This window comes from Rana temporaria, chromosome 10 (assembly GCF_905171775.1).
Source record: "Rana temporaria chromosome 10, aRanTem1.1, whole genome shotgun sequence".
Lineage (NCBI taxonomy): Eukaryota > Metazoa > Chordata > Amphibia > Anura > Ranidae > Rana > Rana temporaria.
This window is the reverse complement of record NC_053498.1, coordinates 60,638,825-60,645,743: the sequence shown is the minus strand read 5'-3', so window position 1 is coordinate 60,645,743 and position 6,919 is coordinate 60,638,825. Positions and strand designations below refer to the sequence as shown.

Below are 6,919 nucleotides of genomic sequence, written 5' to 3'. Positions count from 1 at the left end.
GGCTCAGCCCAGAGGGGATTGATTTTAGGGATATACGCTATACTGAACGCCTGGCCCATGGAGGTGAAAGGCAAACATGCGTATATGATCAAATGGGAAAAGGCTCTCGGCGAGGAGAGCAATGGTATGCGGAACAATGGTATGAGATCTGGGTACAGGCGGCAAGAGCTTGATTTGCACGCTATATAAAGAAAACACCTGCAAAATCCTATGTTTCTGGTACATGACCCCAGACGTCCTCCACGCCATTTATCCTTCTAGCTCGGACCGCTGCTTGCGCTGCCTGGGGGCGAGGGGCAACCTCTTCCATATTTACTGGAGCTGCCCACTGATTGCCCCTTTTTGGGACTCGGTCCGACAGTTGCTGGAGCGACTCCTAGACAGGCCGATCCCCCCCACCCCAAAATATTTTATCCTAGGCCTCCCACCGATATGGCTCCCGTCCCTATATAAGAAACTGGCCCGGCACATCTTCACGGAAGCTCAGTGCCTGGTGGCGTTGCATTGTAAATGCTGATCCCCCCTCCCCCTGAGGCCCTATGCGCCAGGATCAAAGACGTGGAGACTATGGAGAAAATGACCGCCAAAATGTGGGATCGTTTGGAGGCTCACAACGCGGTCTGGGAGCTGTGGCACCACAGGAAGGACCCACCCTGAGAAGGTACGGGGACCGACTTGATGACACTTTCTCTCTGCTCTACTCTCTCTTTCCTTTCCTCTCTCTTCCTCCCTTCTTACTCCTGGAGACCCCTAGTGTCTTACTTAGAAATTAAGACTGTTGTTCAAGTTAGCCACAGTATGCAAATGACTCGTGAGGACGAAGGCCAGCTTTCACTCCGCCACGTCGGCCTCAGTGTCTTCAATAAGCAAGCTGGCATAGTGATATACCGTATTTATCAGGGTAAAGCGCACACCGCCGTATAGCGCGCACCTCAAACCTAGAAGGGGAAAAAAATAAATACTTACATTTTGAATGCCCCTCATCGGTGTCTTGCCCGGCGTCCATCGGCGGCCTTTTCTGGTCCGGCGTCCGTCTGCGGCCTTGGTGGTGTCCTCCCCGCTTCTCCCACGCTGTCTCTGAGCGCCGCCGCCAAAATATATTGAGCGCAGTACACTCGGCTAGGCTCGGCCACGCTCGGCTCCTCTCGCATAAAGGCTAGGAGGCGGGACAGGGCGGGACAGGGCATGACCGCGAGCAGAGCTGAGCGTGGCCGAGCTTAGCAGAGTGTACTGCGCTTGGTATATGTCGGCGGCAGCGCTCAGACAGCGCGGATCGGCGTATAACGCGCACCCACGATTTCCCCCTGATTTTAAGGGGAAAAAAGTGAGCGTTTTACACCGATAAATACGGTATATTACGCACAGATATTGAACACTCCCCACTCTATGGTTAATGTACTTTTTTCTATTTTGTCTATGCTAGCCTACTGTACCGAACGGCTTTAAGTTTTGTAAACTTGAACCCTTGACCAATAAAATTGTTATTGATAAAAAAAAAAAATCACTGCTCCCGAAAAAACTGACATTTTTAAAACTTTTTTTTGCATTGATACATGTCTCCTGGGGCAAGAACCGGGTCCCCAGACCCGTTTTAGGACAATAACTTGCATATTAGCCTTTAAAATTAGCACTTTTGATTTCGAACGTTCGAGTCCCATAGACTTCAATGGGGTTCTAAAGTTTGCGCGAACGTTTGGTCCGTTCGAAGGTTCTGATGTGAACCAAACTGGGGGGTGTTCGGCTCATCCCTAGTAAAGAGAATGGGCAAGTGCCAGTCCCAGCGACCTTCTGGAGAGTAGCAGGCCCCTGCAAAGTCTGTCTCACGAGACAGCTCTGGACCCTGTGTTGCACCACGCACCGAACCGAATGGTGCATCCATTGCTGGCAATGGATGCACCAACACCGGCTTGTGATGACTCTCTCTTCGTAGCACAGACCGCAAACCAGCCGCAGCACCCTCTACTGTCCGAGTCACTCCTAGCAGATCCAGGCCATGGCCCCAAGAGAGCGATTCCGTCCTCACACAGGCTTTATATTATCTCTCCCAGCATTCTGTTCTCCTTCTCCAGCCAGCTGGTACTTGAAGTCCATGGCAGTCCCATTTCAGTGTAAACCTGGCTCTTCGGACTAGATCCTTTGCTCCACTCTGCATTCAGAACATGACATGTAGGCCTCCTTGTCATGGCCAACCTGAAAGAAATTTACCTGACAAAATAAATCATTCCTCAGATAGAGACACAGTAGTTTGTGTAAACATTGTCACCCTAGAACAGGAAGTTTTGTAAGCATCACAAGTAAAATAAATTAACTTTAATTTGGACTGTCCTAAGTCTGGATGGCTGCTAATTAGTGCAAAAATGATAACTTCTGTGATGCCAGATCCTATACACAGCGTGGAGCTACAGGGTTAAAGAACTGCAGCTGTAACAACAAACTGATTTGATTCCATCTTTCACCCTTCCTATCCCCTCTTCTCATCTATTCAGAAAAAAGCCTTGTATTCTTTTCACATGTGAATGGACAAGTGGAGATCTTGTTGTTCATTTGGGGGCCTCCTTTTCCCTCGTCTATTCATAGAATGCCTTGCATTCTGTGAAAAGAATATAAGGCTTTTTTTGTGAATGGCCAAGGGAAGAGGAATGGGAGGGCAAACAATGACAGGCCTTCACTGTCAAAGCAGCAGCTCTTCATCCCTGCAGTCTAGCACTGTGTATGGGATCTGGCATCAGAACAGCTATGATTTTTGTAGTAATTAGTAGCCACCAGGAGCTAGGATAGTCTTAGGCCTCGTACACACGCTAGGTTAACCACTTACCCCCCGGACCATATTGCTGCCCAAAGACCAGAGTACTTTTTGCGATTCGGGACTCTGTCGCTTTAACAGACAATTGCGCGGTCGTGCGACGTGGCTCCCAAACAAAATTGGCGTCCTTTTTTCCCCACAAATAGAGCTTTCTTTTGGTGGTATTTGATCACCTCTGCGGTTTTTAGTTTTTGCGCTATAAACAAAAATAGAGCGACAATTTTGAAAAAAATGAATATTTTTTACATTTTGCTATAATAAATATCCCCCAAAAATATATAAAAAAACATTTTTTTTCCTCAGTTTAGGCCGATACGTTTTCTTCTACATATTTTTCGTAAAAAAAATCGCAATAAGCGTTTATTGATTGGTTTGCGCAAAAGTTATAGCGTTTACAAAATAGGGGGTAGTTTTATGTCATTTTTATTATATTTTTTTTACTAGTAATGGCGGCGATCAGCGATTTTTTTTTTCGGTACTGCGACATTATGGCGGACACTTCGGACACTTTTGACACATTTTTGGGACCATTGGCATTTTTATAGCGATCAGTGCTATAAAAATGCATTGGATTACTATAAAAATGCCACTGGCAGTGAAGGGGTTAACACTAGGGGGCGGGGAAGGGGTTAAGTATGCCTGGGTGTGTTCTTACTGTGGGGGGGGTGGCCTCACTAGGGGAAACACTGATCCTCGGTTCATACTTTGTATGAACCGAAGATCAGCATTTCCCCTGCTGACAGGAACGAGAGCTGTGTGTTTGTGTTTTTTTATTTTGTTTTTTGTGGTTGAACTGGATGGACTTGTGTCTTTTTTCAACCTGACTAACTATGTAACTATGTAACACACAGCTCCCGCTCCCCGCTCTGTACCGAGCGATCGCGTGTGCCCGGCGGCGATCGCGCCCGCCAGGCACACGCACGGGAGTCGGGGTGAGTCGGGGGGATTATTGCGGTGCGATGAAGAAAACCAGACAAAGTATGTATGTATATATAAAAATATATAAAAAAAGGTTTATTCATTCAATTTTTACAAAATATAGTAATTCAATATACAGATAGTGCAGAAATTATTTTGTGGGAGCAAGATCTAGAAATAATTTTTTCGATCAGGTCGACCCTACTAGTTTCGCCTCTTGGCTTCTTCAGGGGAATTAGGACAAGATCGTCTCTCTAGATTACTCTAAAGAGATGAAAAAGAAAACTATTTTAACATATGCATACAATATAAGCTCTAAAAGAACTTCGATTATATATGTTCAACAAAACATGTCATGTATATAGAGTACAAACAAAAGTTTGGCTGGGATCTCTGGCGGGGCAAGAGAAACCAAAGTTCATAGGAGCAAATGCGCATATATCCACAGCCTGGTAGCAGCCAATGCTGTTCAGCCCATGAGAGGGGGCTGGCAGCAAAATTCCATAGGTAGGAGAAATAAAACCTACCCTAGCTTCATGCACAGCCAGTCAAGGAAAAACCCCCTCAGGGTTACATCCTGCTCTATTGCCACTCTCCAGCAGGTCCTACATGTATTCTACTTTGACCACCAAACTCTTTGCCCCATATTCCACCTAGTGGGCAAGTTCCGGCACTGGCTAAAATCAACCCACCTGCTCCCATTTATGATGGGGGCAATAATGTGCTATATATTGCTATATATCATTATAACAACCACATTTACTTCCTTTGAATATTGATGTATAATTTATGAATCAATAATAATGTTGTCGATTTTTGATTGTATGTATTGAAATATACTGAATACATATGTTTGTACATATAGTGTAAACCCTACATTTTTCATTTTATTGGTAAATATGTTGTATATAATTTTTTATTTTGGCTTGGGTCTCTGGCTTGGCAATTTTTCCCTTTTCTGGGTTCACCTATATGTGGGACTAGCTTGAGCCCTAATTAGTTCTGGAGGTAATGCGCATCCTTCCCAATAAGCCACTACAGCCCTTTTCCATACATCAGCCCATTCACATCCCTGTTCAGGGTCTCTCTCCCCTTCTTATTAGTGATTTTTTGTTTGTCTTAATTCTTTATTATATTTTGACTTCTACAATATAATATCTACTGCTTTTGCTTTCATGTTTGATTGCTTGGTTTGTCTTGATCAGTCAGCTTGCGGTCATGGTCCACGCCGCTCTGTGTATGTGTGACTGTTTTGGTGCTGCTGGCTGGCAATCGCTCTCTTTTAGTGCTCTGTGTTCCTCCCCTCTGCACTCATACTTTCCTTCCTTTTTTCCTTTTTCTCCAGAGTGCGGCTCCGCTGATTGGCCGGTGTCATCATATGACACGGCTGCTTCAGCGCTAAGGATTGTGGGAATTGTAGGCATCTCAGCGACCATGTGACCTCTGAGATCCAATCACGATGCACCCGCCTCCCCAACAGGCTATATATAGCATGATATGATCATTATCTGTCTGCTACCAACAGGGTACTGACAGATGTCTTTATTCCTCTTAAAGATAGGTAAGTTTCCATCCTGCAACCATTCACTCTCCTCACTATTGTCTCCTCTGTGTAAGGTTTGAATACTTATGGCTAAACCTTCACTTTTTCATTTATTTTCATTCATTTTCTACCCTTTTTAAAGGAGATTATCTGTGGACTTTTCAGCTGCAATTGACTGGTCCTTGATTTTTGCTGCAAACGACTATCCTTTGACTTTCTATCACCAGCTGATGTTTGCTTGCACTCAGACTGTTCATCTAGTTAAATACTCCATGTACGTTGATCCCTTGCTTACACTTAATAATTTAGTTACCCATGTTCTCACTAACTTTATGAAGTATACTAAATCTATTCAAACACTTTTTTTTTTTTTTCTTAGATGAATTGAGGCTCTTCAGTGCCCATGTTATTGTCTTACTTAATTCCCCTGTATTCACCTTGATTTTATTACGCTTCAAGGTATGGCTGTTTTACATATATTAACCCTATTGACTCTATTATGGATTTGTTTAATTAGTTGAAACAGATCATAATTTAATAACACATATTCTAACATAGATTCTTTTTCTTCTGTATTTTTAAGTCCTGTCAGTTGAACTTGGATTTCAATATCCACCCTGAGGGGGTTTTTCCTTGACTGGCTGTGCATGAAGCTAGGGTAGGTTTTATTTCTCCTACCTATGGAATTTTGCTGCCAGCCCCCTCTCATGGGCTGAACAGCATTGGCTGCTACCAGGCTGTGGATATATGCGCATTTGCTCCTATGAACTTTGGTTTCTCTTGCCCCGCCAGAGATCCCAGCCAAACTTTTGTTTGTACTCTATATACATGACATGTTTTGTTGAACATATATAATCGAAGTTCTTTTAGAGCTTATATTGTATGCATATGTTAAAATTGTTTTCTTTTTCATCTCTTTAGAGTAATCTAGAGAGACGATCTTGTCCTAATTCCCCTGAAGAAGCCAAGAGGCGAAACTAGTAGGGTCGACCTGATCGAAAAAATTATTTCTAGATCTTGCTCCCACAAAATAATTTATGCACTATCTGTATATTGAATTACTATATTTTGTAAAAATTGAATGAATAAACCTTTTTTTATATATTTTTATATATACATACATACTTTGTCTGGTTTTCTTCATCGCACCGCAATAATCCCCCCAACTCTTCCAAAAAATTCCCCTCCTTTGAGTCTGATGGACCGTTTTTCATCGGTCAAAACTGATCGTGTGTGGGCCCCATAGGTTATTTAACCATTGGTTAAAAAAAAGCCAACTTGCTTTAAATTTACCCAATGGGTTCCTAACCGATGGGGGAAAAAAAAATCGTTAGTAGGCACAACCATTGGTTAAAAATCCACGCATGCTCAGAATCAAGTCGACGCATGCTTGGAAGCATTGAACTTCGTTTTTTTTCAGCAAGTCGTTGTGTTTTACCTCACCGCGTTCTGACACGATAGTTTTTTTAACCGATTGTGTGTAGGCGCGACGGACCATCAGTCAGCTTTATCGGTTAACCGATGAAAACGGTCCATCGGTCCGTTCTCATCGGATGGACTGAACGTGTGTACACGGCATTAGCTAAAAAATAACCTAATACATTTGTACTGTTTACAAAAAAAAAAAAGTGTCTTTGTGCTTCTCTATGCAGTAC

At 43.4% G+C, this 6,919-nt stretch overlaps 1 long non-coding RNA gene across 1 annotated transcript; it reads left to right on the top strand.

Moving 5' to 3' along the window:
• The first annotated feature begins 5,208 nt into the window (after nt 1-5,208).
• On the top strand, nt 5,209-6,287 carry LOC120916062. Its single transcript, XR_005743941.1, has 5 exons — nt 5,209-5,282; nt 5,407-5,538; nt 5,644-5,723; nt 5,848-5,922; nt 6,186-6,287. It is a non-coding gene; the product is annotated as an uncharacterized LOC120916062 (long non-coding RNA).
• The last annotated feature ends 632 nt before the right edge of the window (nt 6,288-6,919 follow it).